The 18,857-nt window shown below is 43.2% G+C and overlaps 1 protein-coding gene across 2 annotated transcripts in view; it reads right to left on the bottom strand.

The window, feature by feature from the left end:
• The window catches only part of GAB1 (GRB2 associated binding protein 1), a 101,685-nt gene extending 89,414 nt beyond the window's left edge, over positions 1-12,271 (bottom strand). The window contains exon 1 of one of the 2 annotated variants that reach the window (XM_021711338.1): positions 12,186-12,271. The gene's annotated coding sequence lies outside the window, so the exon portion shown is untranslated. The remainder of the gene's footprint in view (positions 1-12,185) is intronic. The other variant, XM_021711339.1, reaches the window with a different exon arrangement.
• Positions 12,272-18,857: the final 6,586 nt, after the last annotated feature.

The raw sequence follows: 18,857 nt of genomic DNA, 5'->3' as shown, positions 1-18,857 counted from the left end.
CCTGAGTCCAACAGGTGGAGGCTGTGGTAGCCATAATCATGCCACTGCAATCTTGCCTGGAGACAGAGTGAGATGCCAACTCAAAAATAAATAAAAAGCTGTATTTCAACAATGCAGCAATCATTTTGACAAATGCAACCAGAAAGTAGGAATTTCAGCAATGTATCCTGGCTTTTGACTTTACCAGGTCAAACACTTCAATCTACAGTAAATCCCATGTTAGAAAAGAAGTATCTTAGAAGCAGGCATTTACATAGGAACTGGTTCAAAGTATATACTGTTAATTATTTTTAGGCCGGGCGCGGTAGCTCATGCCTATAATCCCAGCACTTTGGGAGGCCAAAGTACGAGGACTGCCTGAGCCCAGGGGTTCGAGACCAGCCTGGGCAACTTGGTGAGACTTCATCTCTACAATAAATCAAAAAATTAGCTGGTAGCATGCGCCTGTAGTTCCAGCTACTTGGAAGGCTGAGGTGGAAGGATCGCTAGAGCCCAGCAGGTCGAGGCTGTGGTGGCCATGAACGTGCCACTGCACTCCAGCCTCGGTGACAGAGTGAGACTGCAACTCAAAAAAACCCTATTTTTACCATTTTGGTGGAGGGAAAATAAAAACTGAGAAACAGACTGACTTCTACTTTCTTGCCTATTAACTTGGGACCATCTGTTGAAAATAACTGCAGCTATTTTCAGCAGTTAGGCAATGGGTTACTTATAAAAACAAAAACAGATGTCTCCTCTTAAAGACCACCCTTTATCAAATATATAAGCATTACATGCATACAAAAGTGTGTAGTGTATGTTACTTGTCAAGCCTAAAATTGCAGTTTTTCAGAGATACCATACAGCAGCTCAGGACATAATTTCATCCTTTCTGTTTTTAGCAATTGCTAAAAATACAAGAATAAAGTAACTTCTTGAGGTAATTTTCATATGCATTTAAAAATATTTGTTATAACACCGGGTCTTTACTTACATCTTGGCTGTCCTCGGGGAATTTGTACAAGTCTTCCGTTGAGAAAAGTTGCTTACCTAAGATTTAATTTTTACCTGAAGTACTCTCTTCTAATGCAGAAACACATGCATTTCACCTTCGTTTTCTCTTTGGCAACAGTGACAAGTTAGAGATACCCTTAATGAATATGTATGTAGTTCTCTTTTTTATCCAGAACAAAGTTTATCTTTTCTTTCCAAGAGAGAAGCTGAGATGAGTGTTTTTCCTGTGTACTTCTTCTCTCTTTTCTGCCCTTTTTTTTTTTCTTTTGGTATGCTTTGCAATAAGCACCTTGCTCCCAGAAAAAGTTTCTGTAGAAGCCAGTGTACTTTGCCATGGCCAGGTCAGACAAGGCGTTAAATGTAACTCACAGAACAAGCCTTCTGTGTCAGGCACCATGGCCGGCTGAGAGGAAGGAAGAGACCAGCTCATCAGTATTCACCCCTGGGAACTCATTCTCATCCATCTACTGCTTTTGATCCACCTTTTTTTCCCCCCTATTACCTGGATTTGAGGTTCAATCCTTATAGGGTCCCCTTCCAAAAAATAATAGTAATAACGACTGTTATTGTTGTTACTACTAATGGGAGACACAATTCGATGCTACCACAGCTCTTTAATTTCCCTACCCCTAGAAAAAGGATATTCAGACTCTTTTTTAAATTGTTTGTTTTTTGAGTCGGGGTCTCAGTCTGTCACCCAGGTTGGAGTGAAGTGGTACAATCATAGCTCACTGCATCCTTGACCTCCGGGGCTCAGGCAATTTACCCTCTTCAGCCTGCTGAACAGATGGGACGACAGGCTCGTGCCACCACACCCTGCTAATTTCTTTGATTTTTTTTTTTTTTTTGTAGAGACGAGGTCTCGCTATGTTGCCCAGGCTGGTCTCGAACTCCTGGGCTCAAGCAATCCTCCCACCTCAGCCTCCCAAAGTGCTGGAATTACGGGCCACTATGCCCAGTCAAAACACCAATTTTTAATACATAAATAAATAACAGTTGCATTCATTAAGTGCCTTGGGGTAGCCCATTAATTGCTCCAAATCTGTTCTTCCAATTTTCTACACTGAATGAGGTGTAACTGGGTACACAGCCATCCAGCTAGAGATGACACTTCTCAGCCTCTCTGGCAGCCAGGTATGGCCGTGCGACTTGATTCTCAATTTCCCAATGGAAAATTCTCTTAATTTTCCAATGGAAAGTGAGTGGCAGGGATTGTGTGCCTCTTCTGGGTCTGGGCCTGAAGACAGCAGCACGCTGTCACCACGCCCTTTCCCCCTCCCCTCAAGTTGGGACACAGAAACACTTGTGACCTATCTTTTGACTATTGAAGATGAACTCTGAGACATCAGGAGGGTGGAGCAAAGGTACCTGGGTCTCCAAATTTCTCCAGGGAGCATGACTTTTGCAAACTTGGAATGCTCATCTTGGTATATGGGCAATAAAGGAAGTTCTACCACCTTTCATTCACTGCATTTTGGGGCCTTTTTGCTGGTACAACTGGTATAAACACTTATTATATACAGCACTGTTCTGAGTGTTTTAAATGAATTAACTAACGCATGAATTGCCGAGGAAAGAACTGTCACAATTCACAATTTCCAGGTGAAGAAACAAAGACTTGGAGGGTCGAGTGGAAGGAACAGTGAAGGCTGGTGCAATGGTGGCTGCAGGTGTATAAGATTCACAGTTCAAATCTCTAAGCCACGATGCCACCATGAGTCCTAAACACAAAAATGACTATTAATCCCTTTCCAAGTTATCTCACTCTCCTTGAGATAAGTTGTATCTGGTTTGTTTACAAAATATCTTTAATCTGCTGTTAGCTGAAGGTCTAAATGTGTGTTAAACTCCAAAACGTTGAAGCAGTCAGATAGCAGGTCAACGAGAAACAGCTATCTGGAGGAAACTATTTACTCCATTTTTTTTTTTGAATTGGGGGTCTCACCTGGTCACCTAGGCTGGAGTGTGGCGGCACAATCATGGCTTGCCAGAGCCTTGACCTCCTGGGCTCAGGCGATCCTCATGCCTCAGCCTCCTGAGTAGTCGGCACTATAGATATACACCATCACACCTGGCTTATAATTATTATTATTGTAGAGTCGAGGTCTTGCTAGGTTGCCTTGGCTGGTCTTGTACTCCTGGGCTCAAGCAATCCTCCCACCTTAGTCTCCCAAAGTGCTGGTATCACAGACATGAGCATTCAGCCCATTTAAAACATTCTATTCTGTTCCACAAGGCTTAGACTGTACCTCAATACCACACTGCAAAATACTGAACTACTAATTCAAAATGAACTCATTCCATCTGTGTTTAATATGATGTTTATTATGAAAGAGCCCATGAAACACAGTTACACAACACCGGGATTTTCCTTTCAGTAATATGAGGCCACACACCTTCATGCCTCCCAAACTTTTAAAGCTAAAACCAGGAAGGATGCCAGGGAGGCATGTATTGGAGGGGGCTGGCAGAGTAAGGCAGGGAGGCGGCCTGGAAGATAAGCTTCTTCTGTCTTTATATCTTGAAAAACCATTTTGCTTAAGAAGCCTTTCATCTTACAGCAAGCTCTTATAACTAAGTGCCAGAATCCACATACTTATTCATTCAACAAATATGTACTGAGCACTTACTGACTGATGAATATTCTGGCCAGACACTGGATACAAAAGAGTAAGTAAAAGTAGAGTTGAGAGAGAGGAAAAGCAGTGGCTTTCACACAATGGTTATGGGTTTTTTGTTTGTTTATTTGAGTCAGTGTCTCACTCTGTTGCCCAAGCTAGAGTGTGGTGGTATGATCACAGCTTACTGCAGCCTCGACCTCCTGGGCTCAAGCAATCCTTGCGCCTCAGCCTCTTGAGTAGCTGGGACTACAGGACCGCCACTATGCCCGGCTAATTTTATTTTTTGTAGAGACAGGGGTCTCACTATGTTGTCCAGGCTGGTCGCGAACCCTAGGCTCAGGCAATCCTCCCACCTCAGCCTTTCAAAGTGCTGGGATTACAGGCATGAGCTACTGCACCTGGCCCTGGTCATGGTCTTTATCCTAACTTAAGTTTGAGAAAAAACTCCAGAATAAATTGTCTTATTCTTGAATAACTTCAACATGCATAAACTACAAAAAAAGAGATTGCTTTGTACTCCCTCCTGATCCCTCTGTCAGAAGGGGCTGGATGTGCTCCTGCTGTATTTATGCTACAAATACCCGCTCTTGACCCTGCAGGTGAAGCCCACTGCGTTGCCTAGGTAGTATCGTCCCGACCGATCCCTTAGGATGGTCTAAATATACACTTGGAATTCACGCTTCTCCATCTGCTTCCCAGCGCTGTCGCCAACCTCGCTAGGTTTTAATTAATAGGAGATGAGTGAACAACATACATTCTGTGCCAGCGTAAGCAAGCATTTCATTATTTATACTGGTCTCCTCATTCTCTGCTTGGTTTAAAAGACAGAGGAAGAAAAGGAGCTGGTACTCCATCGGGTATGTCAACTCTATTAAAAATAAAAGCTCTTCTCACATTTGATTGCCAACTGTGGAAGGATAAAGCCGTGAAAATACTGCCTTCTGTGAGTGACACAAGAGGGATTTTAGATGGGTTTTTGTGCAGTCAGGTGTGTCCCTGGCAGCCTGGTTGTAGGAAACGCTCCAATTCTCGGTGGAATGGACTAGGCAGCTTTCCTGTGGGTGACCCGGCTCCTGTTCTCACAGGGGTTCTGCTCACATGCTCCTCTTTATGCCTTGTTAAGTCTCTGTCTGATTTCTGGCTCAGCCATGGCTCTTCAAGGAACTGTTTAAAACTTCTGAATATAGGCCGGGAGCTGTGGCTCACGCCTGTAATCCCAACACTTTGGGAGGCAGAGGTGAGAGGACTGTCAGAGACCATGGGTTCGAGACCAACCTGGGAAACATGGTGAGAGCTCGTCTTTACAATAAGTCAAAAAATTAGCCAGGCATAGTGGTATGTGCCTGTAGTTCCAGCTATTTGGAAGGCTGAGGTGGAAGAATCGCCTGAGCTCAGCAGGTTGAGGCTGTGGTGGCTGGGAGCATGCCACTGTATTTCAGTCTGGGCGACAGAGTGAGACTCCGACTCGAAAAATAAAACAAAACAAAAAACAGAAACTTCTGAATATAAATGCATTCAAAATACCGCATCAGGTCTGAACAGTTCAAAAATGTGGTTCTCTTTTGCTGAGAACTAGCTGAAAAATCACGTGAGTGGCACTCATTTTCAACACAATGGTGAGAACTCTATTTTCTTTCTATTTTTAAGTGTCTAAATTTTTTATAGGGACAGGGTCTTGCTATGTGGCCCAGGCACAGCTGGCCTAAGGATCCTCCAGTCTCGGCCTTCCAAAGTGCTGGATTTACAGACGTGAGACACAGCGTCTAGCCTAGAACACTATCTTCATTGGACTGAAATTCTTCCAGGTGGTAAGTTACATTTTCAGTGAGAGGCACTGATTTGTAGACAGCACTGTCTTGTAGGCAGCATCACTGTAACATTGATCAACAAATGTCATGAGGCCTTTACTAGATGAAAGGAAAGTGTGGTTTGACCTCAGACCAGCCTCTGCAAGGAGATTAGAAACATACACAGAGTCACTATAATCCCGGACAGGAAGCAGCGAGTGCTGCAAGAGTGACGTGCAAAGTACTATCAACATTCAGGGAGGGAGAGTTTACCCTTAGGTTGGGAAGCAGGCAGCTAGAGGGGAACACGAAGGTGAGCGGTCCCAAAATGAAGTCAGCATCCCCCTCCATTCTAGCCATGAATGTACACGCCGTAAACCAGCTACAGTCCCGGGTCCCCACAGGAGTGGAAGAGAGGAGACAAGATCAAGCACATTAAGATGGCAAGGAGCAGAGAAGGCAGGAGGCGTTTCTGTGTGGCTGGAATCCCGAGCGTGTGTCAGACGTGAAGGGAAAAGGTTAGGAAATGGAGATTAGCACCAAGGAGTGGCAGGACGTCAAGTGACAAACCAAGCAGCTTAGCCTTTATTGCACAGGTAATGGGGACTTCCTGGGAGCTCTTTAGAGGGATTAATGTAAAAGCCACACTCACAGGAGGTGACTCAGATGGAGGCTGGGCCTCTGGGCAGGGAGACCAGTGAGAAGGAGAGTCAGGGTCTCTCTCTGTCATCCAGGCTGGACCTCCAAAGTATCTGGGACTTCAGGCAGGCTATGTTTTCTTTTGTAGGGAAGAGGTTTCACAATGTTGCCCAGACTGGTCTCGAACTCTTGGGCTCAAGCAATCCCCTGCCTCTGCCTCCTAAAGTGCTGGGTTTACAGGTGTGAGCCACCATGCCCCGCCTAGGATACTCTACTTGAGAGCTGGCCACTCATGTCAGCAAGCAACCTTCTACATCAGGGGTCCCCAATTCTCGGGGTCACAGACTGGTACCAATCCCTGGCCTGTTAGGAACCTGGCAGCATAGCAAGAGGTGAGCTGCAGGCAAGCTCCAAATTATATCAGATCAGTGGCGGCATTAGATTCTCATAAAGGTATGAAGCCTACTGTGAACTGCGCATGCGAGGGATCTGGGTTGAACGCCCCTTATGAGAATCTAATGCCTGATGATCACCCCCCCACCCCAAAAAGGTTGGGGACCATGGTCTACACCCTCTTCCCTTCACTACTTCCTCACGTGCTTACCAACTCACTCCCGCCATGGGTCACTCATCTTCATAGTACAAAGTCCCAACTCTGCATTTCCAAAGCAGTGACTCATCCTGCCTATGCCTTTGACTGTGGTAGATCCTTCCAGAATCTCCTTGCATTCATTGCCTTCCTGTCTATAGGAAAGGCCAAACATACAACTTCTGCAAAGGGCAGGACAGTAAATGCTTTAGGTTTTACAGGCCAGATGGTCCCTGTAACAACCACGGGTTGAACATCACTAATCCCCAAATCCCAAATCCCAAACTCTCCAAAACTTGAAATGGTTTAAAAACGGACATAACACCCCAAGTGGAAAATTCCCCACCTGAACTCATGGGATGGGTCGCAGTCAAAATTCTGTTTTGTGTGCAAAGTTATTTCAAATATTATATAATAGTTTACCTGCACACTATGTGTATAAGGTGTATCTGAAACATAAGTGAATTTTGTGTTAAGACTTGGGGCCCAGTCCCAGGTGATGTCATTATGTATGCAAATATTCCAAAAGTCAAAAAAACCTGAAATCCGAGACACGTCTGGTCCCAAGCATTTTGGGTAAGGGATACTCAACTCTTCCATTGTAATGTGAAAGTAGACATAGGTAATTAGTAAACAAATGGACAAGACTGTGTAATAGTTTTATTTACAAACCAGGGGACTGGCTGATCTGGCACTCAGTCACGGTTTGTGGCTCTGTTCTATGGTCATAGAATCTCCAGCAAGGTGTCTGCTTGCTTTTTTTTTTTTTGAGTTGGAGTCTTACTCTGTCGCCCAGACTGGAGTGCAGTGGCCGCTCCCGGCCACCGCAGCCTCGACCTGCTGGGCTCCGGTGATCCTTCCGCCTCAGCCTTCCGGAATTACAGGAGTGTGCTATCACGCCTGGCTAATTTTTTAATTTTATTGTAGAGATGAGGTCTTGTCTGCCCAGGCGGGTCTCGAACCCACGGGCTCGGGCAGTCCACTCACCTCAGCCTCCCAAAGGTGCGGGATTACAGGCTGAGTCACCGAGCCCGGCCTGCTTGCTAATAATTACTTTCCCTGCATCCTTTGCAGCTGGTGTGGTCTTGTTCTGGCCAGCAGAATGAGTGACTATGAGTGACAACTTATTTATTTATTTTTTTGAGTTGGAGTCACACTCCGTCGCCCAGACTGGAGTGCAGTGGCCGCTCCCGGCCACCGCAGCCTCGACCTGCTGGGCTCCGGTGATCCTTCCACCTCAGCCTTCTGAGTAGCCGGAGTTACAGGCGCACGCGACCACGCCCGGCTGATTTTTTGATTTATTGTAGAGATGAGGTCTCGCTGCCCAGGCGGGTCTCGAACCCGCGGGCTCAGGCAATCCACTCACCTCAGCCTCCCAAAGGCGCGGGATGACAGGCTGAGTCACCGAGCCTGGCTTGAGTGACAATTTATAAACCATCTCCCTTCTCTCGAACTGAAATGAGATCGTGGTGAGCCACTTTTGACTGAGGACAACACACTCAAAATGTCAAGGAATCGAGAAGGAAGGAATGTGTCTACGAGGTACTATCCTACCCTGGACCAGTATGTATCACCTCACTGTTCTGAGAAAGGATGGGGGAAGCACCTAAAACCTTTTAACTTATTTAAGTCACTGGAATTTGGGCATCTTTTAAATAAATATTTGCGTCTTCAAGTTTAGCTCAGGCTATGATTAATTCAGAAGGGAAAAAAGTTTTGTGCCAGGGCTACAGAATCCAGTGATCCATGGTAAACCCATCCAGAGGGGTCAGATGACCTGACACAAATCTATCATTATCACAGGAATGAATTATCTAGTAAGGAACTAATAACTGTGCCAAACCCTCATAAATACAAGCTCTCACTCATCTTTAAACCAATGATTACTATGATCATGTTTACAGATGAGGTTCAGAGAGGTTAAACAATATGCCCCCAGTGATACACAGCCTCTAAGCAGACAGGCAGATATAGAAATCCAGGGACACATGACTCTCGAGCACATTCTTCTTCCCAAATCAACTCCTCTGTGTCAAGGACAAGCTCCAGTAATATTACTAGTCATTGGCTCGGTGACCCCAGGTTTCAATTTCAATTTTCTTCCTTTCTTTTTCTTTTTCTTTTTTTCAGCCTCCCGAGTAGCTGGGACTACAGGCACACATCCCCATGCCCGGCTCATTGTATAATGTTTGGTAGAGACAAGGTCTCATGGTGTTGCCCAGGCTGATCTCAAATTCCTGGGTTCAAGCAATCCTCCCGCCTTGGCCTCTCAAGGTGCTGGGATTGCAAGTGTGAGCCACTGTGCCAGGCCTTCAATTTTCAAACTGAAAACTGTCACTAAGATCCATTGACTAACGGCTCCCACTGGTTTAATTACGACTCCCCTTTAAAAGACAAGTAAACCAAGATGACACAAGGTTAAATAACTTACCCAGATTCCTTTGAAAGACTTTGAGAATGCCAAAATGTGGATTTCATCAGACAGTCCCACCGGCTGGCAGCTTAGCCAACAGACGAGCTACTGCCATCACCGTCTCCTTCACTGCCCACGAGGAAGTTAACTGCCTGGACACTTGCTACGCCCCACTGAACAGAGCCTGCAAAAGTACTTGCAAAATGCCCTAGCAGAAGGGAAGAGTTTTTTTTCTCTCCAGGAAACGGGTGAGTGATAATCCTACCGCCATGTGCTGTTGTTCCTAGTCCACGGGGTGTAGCATCTTATCTCTGCTAGGGGCTTGGCACCCACCCTGAGGACCATCTGGCTTCATATCTCTGATCACCACGACCTCGCCTGTCCTGTACAGCCTGGAGGCTCAAGGGAGGTCAAGTTGACAGCACAGCCAATGACGCCAAGTGATCGTGGCAGAGGAACCCAAAATCAGCTGCAAAAAACTTTAACCTTATTTCAAATGTAAAGAAAGCAACTGTTTCGAAATTATTTGATTTTTTTAAAAAATGGAACAAAAGTTGGTGTTTTGAAAACTTCACTAATTTAGTTGACCATGAATAGCTAATTAAAAATGAATTATTATAATTATTTGTTGCTCTACCAAGAATTAGACAGTTAAATAAAATGTTTGTCACAGAAATGTAGCAAAGAATAAATAAGACTGTCTTGACCGAGTTGAGAGAATTGCTTGGGCCCAGGGGTTTGACTGAGCCCAGCCTGGGCAACATAGCGAGACCTTGTCTCTACAAAAAAATAAAAATAAAAAATTAGCCAGGCATGTAGTCATAGCTATTTGGGAGGCTGAGGCAGAAGGACCACCTGAACCCAGGAGGCTGAGGCTGTGGTGAGCCAGGATAGAGTTACCACACGCCAGCGTAGGTGACAGAGTGAGACTCCAACTCAAAAACAAAGCAAAACAAAACTATCTTGAGTAAAGCACAAAATTAGCACGTTCTCAACTACATATTTAAACCAATTGTTTTTAAAACTAGAAAGGAAGACCTTATCCCCCAGATGAACTTTTTTATTTGGCATATCTTTAACGCTTTCCAGAGCCAAATTATAATGAATACAAAACTAGGTAGCCATTTGAAATCATATTTTTAAAGAATATTTTGGGATGTGGAAAATGTGCTCACATATATTGTTGTTTTTTAAAAAGCAGATTTCAAAACAGTTTATAGTCATTCTTATGAAAGAATATATATCTATATTATAAATATATATAGACAATTAGTCTGCAAGTAAATGCCTCAACATTCTTTTTTTTTTTTTTTAGTTAGAGTCTTTGTCACCAGGCTGGAGTGCAGTGGCACACTCACAGCCACTGCAGCCTCGACCTGCTGAGCTCAGGTAATCCTTCCAAGTAGCTGGAACCACAGGCATGCACCACCACACCTGGCTAATTTTTTTTTTTTCTGATTTATTGTAGAGACAAATTCTCTCCAAGTTGCTCAGACTGATCTCGAACCCCTGGACTCGGGCAATCCTCTCACCTCGGCCTCCCCAAATGCTGGGATTACAAGCATGAGCCATCGTGCCCAGCAATACCTCAACATTCTAACAGCAGTTCTTCTCTGATAGTAAAATAACAAGCGATTTTTATTTTCTCAGTCTTCTATAACATATGATACAAGTACATTTTTAAGCAACTAGGTATAAAGAAAATCATGACATTTAAGGCATGGCTTTCTCCTGGATGCAGAATGAGGTTCTGGGAACAGTGCGAGCTATTTTGCGTCCAAATCATATATAGAAATCTCAGAAACACACATATTGAACAGCACAACAAGTCTCCAAGAGCTGATGGTGGCCTTTCACAAAGATCAGAGGGGTTCCATAACATATTGAAATACAGAACCTCTGGGGAGAAGGGCCAGACTCATAACAACACTCAGCTCTTACGTTTCATCTCCACTAAACTGATATTGAAAATGGAGAGAGGACTGTGTATAGCACTCAAACATCTGTGACATATCATTATGGAAGAATATTTCCAGGAATTCTAACACACAGTTACTCCTCTCATACTGAGAAAACAGTTGAAATGATGTACAGCAGTTTATGTACCAATTTATGTACACCAGAAACTTACAGCTCTGTGTATGTACAGCCCATGTTAAATTCAAAAGAAGTGGGGGCACGCCACAATTTAGCATTAGCTGATATCAACTAGAAACCTGTCTCTGCATCACAATGGCAGTTACTAGAACCACAGACTCCCTTCCCCATTAGAGAACAGAGTCAGAATAAAATTTATACCTACGTAATGTTATCTTCCCCCACCTTCACTGTCACAAAGCACAACGGGGTTTGAGGCCCGTGTTTACTTGCAGATATTGACAAAAACATCTTAACTGCTCCAGCAAATCATTGTCCCAAGTTTCACACGGACAGTCACATGATTCTCCAAGCGCTATTTCCCAGACTGAATCTTCCTTTGACGAACAGTCACTTCTTTCATAAAGCCAGCAGATCAACAAAATGACCTAAACTAACCTAACTCCTTTATTTTTTAAATGATGGACCTTCACAGAGCAAAATAAGACTTTGAAAGAAATATTTCGGGAAAGAGAGATGGTAGGGAGTTTCAGGAAAACGGGTGATAAAATTCCATTGCTTTTCCAAAAAAACAAAAAGCATCGTTTCCCAAGCTCCAGATACAAAAGCAGAGCAGAAAATAAAAGTATGTTCTCCGGTTACACTATTCCCGAGAGAGCACACTTTCACTTGAATTTCAATGAATACGTTCTCCACAAGGCTATTTCATTCACAGAGAAAAAACAAGAGACTGAACAATCCCACCATGTCTTAGTATATATGTGTGTGTGTGTGTATAAAAAACGATCTAAAGAAATATAACACCTCTACCTTCATTGAGAAATTCTACCTGCCTTAAATAAATATCACATTAACTAGAGAGATTTTTCAACAGTGAAACAACGAGGAGAGATGCAAAACAAAACAGCACTTGTCCGTCTAACCAAAGAAAAAGCAAATGACAGCCCAGCGGCAAGAAGGTCGTAGAGTAAGACCACAAAAATGGCTAAGATACTGAGTAAGATTCTGATCTATTAGCATAAATATGACGGAGAAAGCAAACACACCTTTCATGTGGGCTGCCTAAAAAGGCAGCTTCCCCGTACCTCTGACTTCCAACATCCTGCTCCTGACTAGAGTCTAGGAAAGTAATATATGACTTCAGTAATACTGGCCTGGCCCGCACCCAAGACAGTGACTCCAACTGTTCCACATTAATAACAAAAGCCATACAGCACGGACATGCAGGAAGAGTGGAAGGCATACATGAAAGATTCGGCCAGCTAAGAGCAGAGCCATCTCCCTGAAAGAAACTGGCCAAGTACTGTTCAGAAACCAGAGCTTCCTCCATTGAAAATCTCAGTTGCCCTTATAAAGCTATATCGTCATCCCACACAATTTCATTTTATTTTTTTGAGTTGAGGGAGGGTCTTACTCTGTTGTCCAGGCTGGAGAGCAGTGGCACGATCAAGGCTCACCGCAGCACCGAACTCCTGGGCACACGCGATCCTCCCACCTCAACCTCCTGAGTAGCTGGGATGACAGGCACCTGCCACCACGCCTGGATAATTTTTATTGATTTTTTTTTTTTTTTTTTTGTAGAGACAAGGTCTTGCTATGTTGCCCAGGCTGGTCTTGAACTCCTGGGTTCAAGCAATCCTCCTGCCTCGGCCTCCCAAAGTGTTGCGTTTACAGGTGTGAGCTACCTGTAATAATGGGCCTGAGGAGGTATGACACTGAGTAGTGGCCGAAACACAAGCCGTGAACAGCTTTGGGTTCAAATGGCCGTGTGACTTCTCATTACCATCAGGCAAGGGACTGAACCCCCTAAGAATCTGGTTTTCATCTGTAATGTAGGACTCTTAATAATGCATCGATGGCAGGACAGGTGAGAGCATTTGTCCTTTCTGAAGGAACTAATGCAGAGTAGACACTCAACGCATTAGCTTGTTTGCTCCTTCCCTCAAATCCAGAGAGCAGCTGTAAGCTGTAACAAAACTATACCCCTGGGAGTTGCCATGTCTGCAGCCCCCAGAGGTGCTAGGCAGGCGAGGTTTTGAGCACCGGAAGGATTCAGTTTGGTGTAGCCTGGTGTAGTGACTAAGCCCTTGGCTTCTGGAGTCTGAGAGCTGTATTCAAGTCTTTTAACTCTGTGATCTTTTTTTTTATCCATATGTTTTTTGAGTCAGCAGTCTTCTAACTCTGTGATCTTTCTATTAATTAATTAAACTGTTTGAGTCGGCATCTTACTCTCTTGCCCAGGTTGGAGGGCAGTGACACGCTCATGGCCACTGCAGCCTCAACTTGCTGGGTTCAGATGATCCTTCGGCCTCAGCCTTCCAAGCGGCTGGAACCACCTATGTGAGCCACCATGCCTGGCTAATTTTTTGATTTATGGTAGAGAAGAGGTCTTGCCAAGTTGTCCAGGCTGGTCTTGAACCCCTGGGCTCAGGTAGTTCTTGTGCCTCGGCCTCCCAAAGTGCTGGGATTCTAGGTGTGAGCTGTGATCTTGAAATGTCTCTTTTAGATCAGTTTCCTGATCTGTAAACTGATCGCCCCTTAATGGGGTGACTTATCCAACAGCCAGAAAAGATCGCTTATATTTTAACCAATCATTTTACAAATGAATGCAGATTGCACTATTGGGAGGGACAGTGGAGGAACAAAAGACAGGTCAGGAAAATTCTAACACAACAGCAAAAGCAAAAAAACAATAACCAAAACTCTCAAACCATAGAAAGTTCCCACATTTAGTTAACAGAAAGCACATCTGGTGCGCGCACACTCAGCATTGCTGCAGAAAACCATGAGTTGTACATATACAGAACTACATATTTCTGGTGTACATGAATTTCTGGTGTACATGAATTCATAAATTAAACATCTGCAAATCATATTACACTTTAAATGTGCTAGAGGAACTCACTAGTAAAAGAATTCTGATGTTAAATTCCTTTGTCGAGTCAAAAGTTCTTTTATAAAAGTAATAACTCTAATTTGCTTTGTATGTCTCTGAATTCAAAAGCAGCTACAGTCTATTTTAGGCAGACCTACTGAGGTGTATAATAATCCAAATTATTTTACATAAGCTTGGGGTGTAGTTTTGCCTTAAAAGGGAAGAAATGGACAATTATATATGTCTAGATTCTTTCTAGTCTGTGGTTCTATGAATTGCTGAGTAGCCTGTTTCATCAGCATATAAATTAATTTCCTTTTACAGCTTGGCCAAGAATATCTTGAAATACAAAAAGTACTAGAGACCCAAAAACCTGCTGATTAAAATTTTTAAAAGTATCACGAGATTGTGACTCACAGAACGTACAAATATGAGGCGGTTTCAAGATTCAATAGTCTCACTTTATGGATAAGAAAACTGAGGCTCAAGACTTAATCGATCTTTTCTAAGTCTTAACTAGAGTCTGTGGAAGAAATTCAAGGGAAGAAACAAAACTCGAACCCAGTATATTAATACTTAATTCACACAGTCCAGAATGGGCTTCCTCTGATGATGTAACATAATACTGTAATATAAGCTCCGAAAAGGCAGGAACTGTGCTGTATTTCTGGTTGTCTCCAGGGCTTCCACCAATTGCCTAGCTTTTTTTTTTTTAAATTGGAGTCTCACTCTGTTGCCCAGGCTGGAGGACAGTGGCGGGATCACAGCTCACTGCAGCCTCAACTTTCTGGGTTCAGGTGATCCTTCCTCCTTAGCCTCCTACATAGCTGGGATGACAAAGACATACCACCACATCCAGCTAATTTTTTTAATTTTTGTAGAGATGGAGCCTCGCAATGTTGCCTAGGGTAATCTCGAACTCCTGGGCTCAAGCGACCCTCCACTTTAGCTTTCCAAAGTGCTGGGATGACAGGTATGAGTTGCTGTGCCTGAAATTGCCTTGCTTAATAAAGATTACTAATTCTCCCTATGGTGAGAAGAGGCAACCCAAGGAGGTTGGTATAGTAGGCTACCTCCTTCTTTATTTCTAGTCTTTTTAGATTGTAAGATCTTAGGGTCTCAGCACATAGTTTTGCAAAATCAGTGCCAACTTTACACAGAGAAAGAAAAGATGCCCAAACTCAGATGTCCTGTCTTCAGGATGTCCTATGAAAGGACTCAGGATTGGAAGGCCCATCTGGAGACACAGAGAGATCAGATAACCAGTCCAGTTTAAGATGCCTCCTCTCAGCCGGGCTCGGTGGCTCAGCCTGTAATCCCGCGCCTTTGGGAGGCTGAGGTGAGTGGATTGCCTGAGCCCGCAGGTTCGAGATCCGCCTGGGCAGCGAGACCTCATCTCTACAATAAATCAAGAAATCAGCCGGGCATGGTAGCATGAGCCTGTAATTCCGGCTACTTGGAAGGCTGAGGTGGAAGGATCGCCGGAGCCCAGCAGGGCGAGGCTGCGGTGGCCGGGAGTGGCCACTGCACTCTAGTCTGGGCAACAGAGTGAGACTCCAACTCAAAAAAAAAAAAAAGATGCCTCCTCTCCAGAATGAATAAATTGTATTTTCTGGCTCTCTAAACCCTCTTCCAATATTAAATGTTCTTATTTTATCTGTTCCTTGAATTTTATAACTTTGACACAAAAACTAATACTTTAATAAGCCCCCTATTATTTGTTTCTTGGTTTGCTGGGTTACATACCAGGAGTCCCTAACAACTCCCTAAGCACCCAGTTAACAAGGCAGGGAATGGGGAAGCTTTGGTTTGCAAAGGCCACTGGGTCCCCCTTTCTTTTCCCATATTACTTCTACCAGAAAAGCTTCTCCCGGGTTTAGGAGATGAGGCCCATAGCATTTCTAATTTTATTTCCAGCATCAGGGCCCGAGGTTGGGCCAGTCAGATCAAAAATACCGTGGGAAGGGGCATGGATGCTCCAGACAGGCTGCCTCTGTTTGGTCTCTAATGAGACCTTGAGCAGAAGAGCTGGTCAACAGCAGGGTCTGGCTGTGTAGAGCTGGTCCCAGGCCAGAGGCACAAGGTCAGAGAGAGGCCAGGGCTTAGAGTGTGAGCCCTGGGGTGTAACCCGACTCCTGAGAAGGTGATTAAGATACCCAGACAAGAAAGAACAAAAGAGATCTGGAGAAGAAAATGAGAGAGAGAGAGGAAAGGTGGGAGGAGGGAATATTTGACAAAGGTGGACCCTCTCCAAAAAAACAGAATTATCTTTTGAAGAGTGCGCCCCTTATAGCACCTTTGTTCATACAGACAAAATGGTCAACCAATGTTTTCGTCTGGAAGTTCTGAGGAGGTTGCACCATGATTTGTGGAAGAAACATCCCAAGTTGTAGCAAACAGGTGACTTGGTTCTTCCACCATCAGAACGCACCTCCCCACACTGCATGGAGTGTTCAGTAGTTTTTAGCCAAAAACAGTATGACTCCCATGCCCCACCCTCACTATTCACCCAGTCTCATCCCAAGTGACTTTTTTTTGTGTTTCCTTGGCTGAAAAAAGTTCTCAAAGGGAAAAGTTTCACTGATGGGGAAGAGGTGAAACAACCGTTCAAAAACCGTTTGGAAAAGTGGAAAAAGTGTGTCAATAGGTGTATTGCATCAAACAGAGAGTGCTTGGAAGGTGACTGAAGTTCAAGTGTGTAAGAATAAACACAAAATCTTCTATAAATAAATTCCAGGTTTTTCTTTGGTCTCCCTTATACTCTGTAAGTTCCAATCAACTGTCGCCCAAGTTTTTGTCACCCAAGTGAGTAAAAATATCATGTATTTACTGTATTTGTGAGCTAACTGGGCCCTTACTGATTGTTGTTGGGTATTCACTCCTAGGAATGAAACTGGTTTCAGACTGGATACCATTTAACAGTGCTTTGATATGTCACACATCATTGCCCCTTGAACTGCAAAGCATGTTATTATATGATGGGTTATAAATGATCTGAGGGCTCAAATTCTGGAGACTTTGTCACCACGTACACTATACTATTGTTTCTGTGAGAAGTTCTGTTCCAAGTTCCAATCAACTGACTCAAAACTGACATAAATGTGGCTAAAAATAACCACCACTGCAAACTTACAAAATCTCTTGGATTTCATTTTTCTTTTTCATTTCCTTTAAACATATACAGACATATACAAAGCCTGTTTTCACTGAGCACACATACGGCATAAAAAGCTAAGTATTTCGGTATAACAGAAGAGATTTCATAAAACCCCCACATCTTATGATGGTGGATTACATAAAGAAGTGGGAAATTCCCCCTGCCCCTAAACAGTGCCAAGACATGTGACATGCTCATATCTGCCAGGACTCTATGGCTGTTCAACTCAGAATCCATTTTTTAGATAAATCAGCATAATACTGCAGTGATCCAAGAAGTTCAGAAAGGACTTCTTGCCAGAATAACAAACTTAAGGTCTTCCAAAAGATTTGCCTCTGCTAAGAGCCTTCCAACACGAAAAGCAGAGTAGCAGATTTTCAGTTACAAATTTTCAACAAATCAGCAACCAGTGATTGGTTGAGAGTATTTTTTTCATCGAGAATCGAGGTCAGGTTTAAGACACAAAAAACAAAACAAAAGCAAAAAAGCCCTCACCAAAGACAGCTTATAAGAAGAAATAAATTAAGGCATAGCTGTGACAACTGTGTCTATTAAAAGAAACAAGTGACTAGAACATTAGAATAAATTCAGCTAACAAGTTCTCTGGATACTTTTTATGGTACTTGACTTAAAAAAAAAAAAAGCCACAACTTTTTGAACACTTTTTTGTCTTGCAAGTTCAGAAGTGACTGCATTAAGTTTAAACCAAGCAACAAGAAAGGACCATCAGACTAAATCTTAGATTATCAACCAAAAGTTCTGAAAAAAATTCTATCAGATTTTACCCTACCTCAAACAGCAGGTATTGTGAGACTCGCCACTTTCTCTTGCGCCTTCCACTCGGACAGTCCTTCCAGCACAATCTTGGAAAAGACAGACTAAGAATGATACGGATCAAAACCAAAGCAGATTGCATGCACGGAAAGTTCTGAATTGCCTAATCTTTGTCCCAAAGCGTCTCAGTCTGCCGATCCTCTATAATTTCTGATGAAGTACAACATAAACCTGTTTAAAGCTATTTGTAATCAAAAGGTACAAAGTGTGAGAACGAAATTCTCTTGGTTATTGAGTTGAGTCTTAAAATAACCACAAGCAGCTAATATTTAATTGGGTGTGCTTACCTTTTATGTGAGAATTCTTAGTAAGAAACAAAATGCCCTTATAAAACATGACAACCTACAGGAGAAAGATCTCGTCAGATATTTCTCAATGATCATTATTTCTGTTTTTTTAGATATGAGAAGCAATATCTAAAAAATATCTTTTTCAATTCATGTTTTGAAGAAGGCTATGGATTGTTATTTTAAATACTCTTCTATGTCTCTTTCTTGATACAATGTACTTAAAATATTCTCACAAGAAGTCCACGCAGCTCCACAAGCTGTGCCAGGAAACCAGCCACATTCTAGGGAGTTTGCTTTATTCTTTTTAATCTTGAAAAATGTTCAATATACACCTTAAATTCTTTTTCAGTGGTGCTGGATATTAGTTTTCTGTGATATAAATCATTACTGCCAGGTGCGGTGGTGGCTCGAACCTGTAATCCCAGTACTTTGGGAGGCTGAGAAGGGAGGACTGCTCGAGCCCAGAAGCTCAAGACCAGCCTGGGCAACATAGCGAGACCCTGTCTCTAAAAAAATTTTAAATTTCAAAAATGAAAAAAAAAATCATCATTCTCTCACTTAT

The sequence above is a fragment of the Carlito syrichta genome, unplaced genomic scaffold, assembly GCF_000164805.1.
Source record: "Carlito syrichta isolate Samal-C Ts95f unplaced genomic scaffold, Tarsius_syrichta-2.0.1 Scaffold302077, whole genome shotgun sequence".
Classification (NCBI taxonomy): Eukaryota; Metazoa; Chordata; class Mammalia; order Primates; family Tarsiidae; genus Carlito; species Carlito syrichta.
This window is presented reverse-complemented; position numbering and strand designations above follow the sequence as displayed.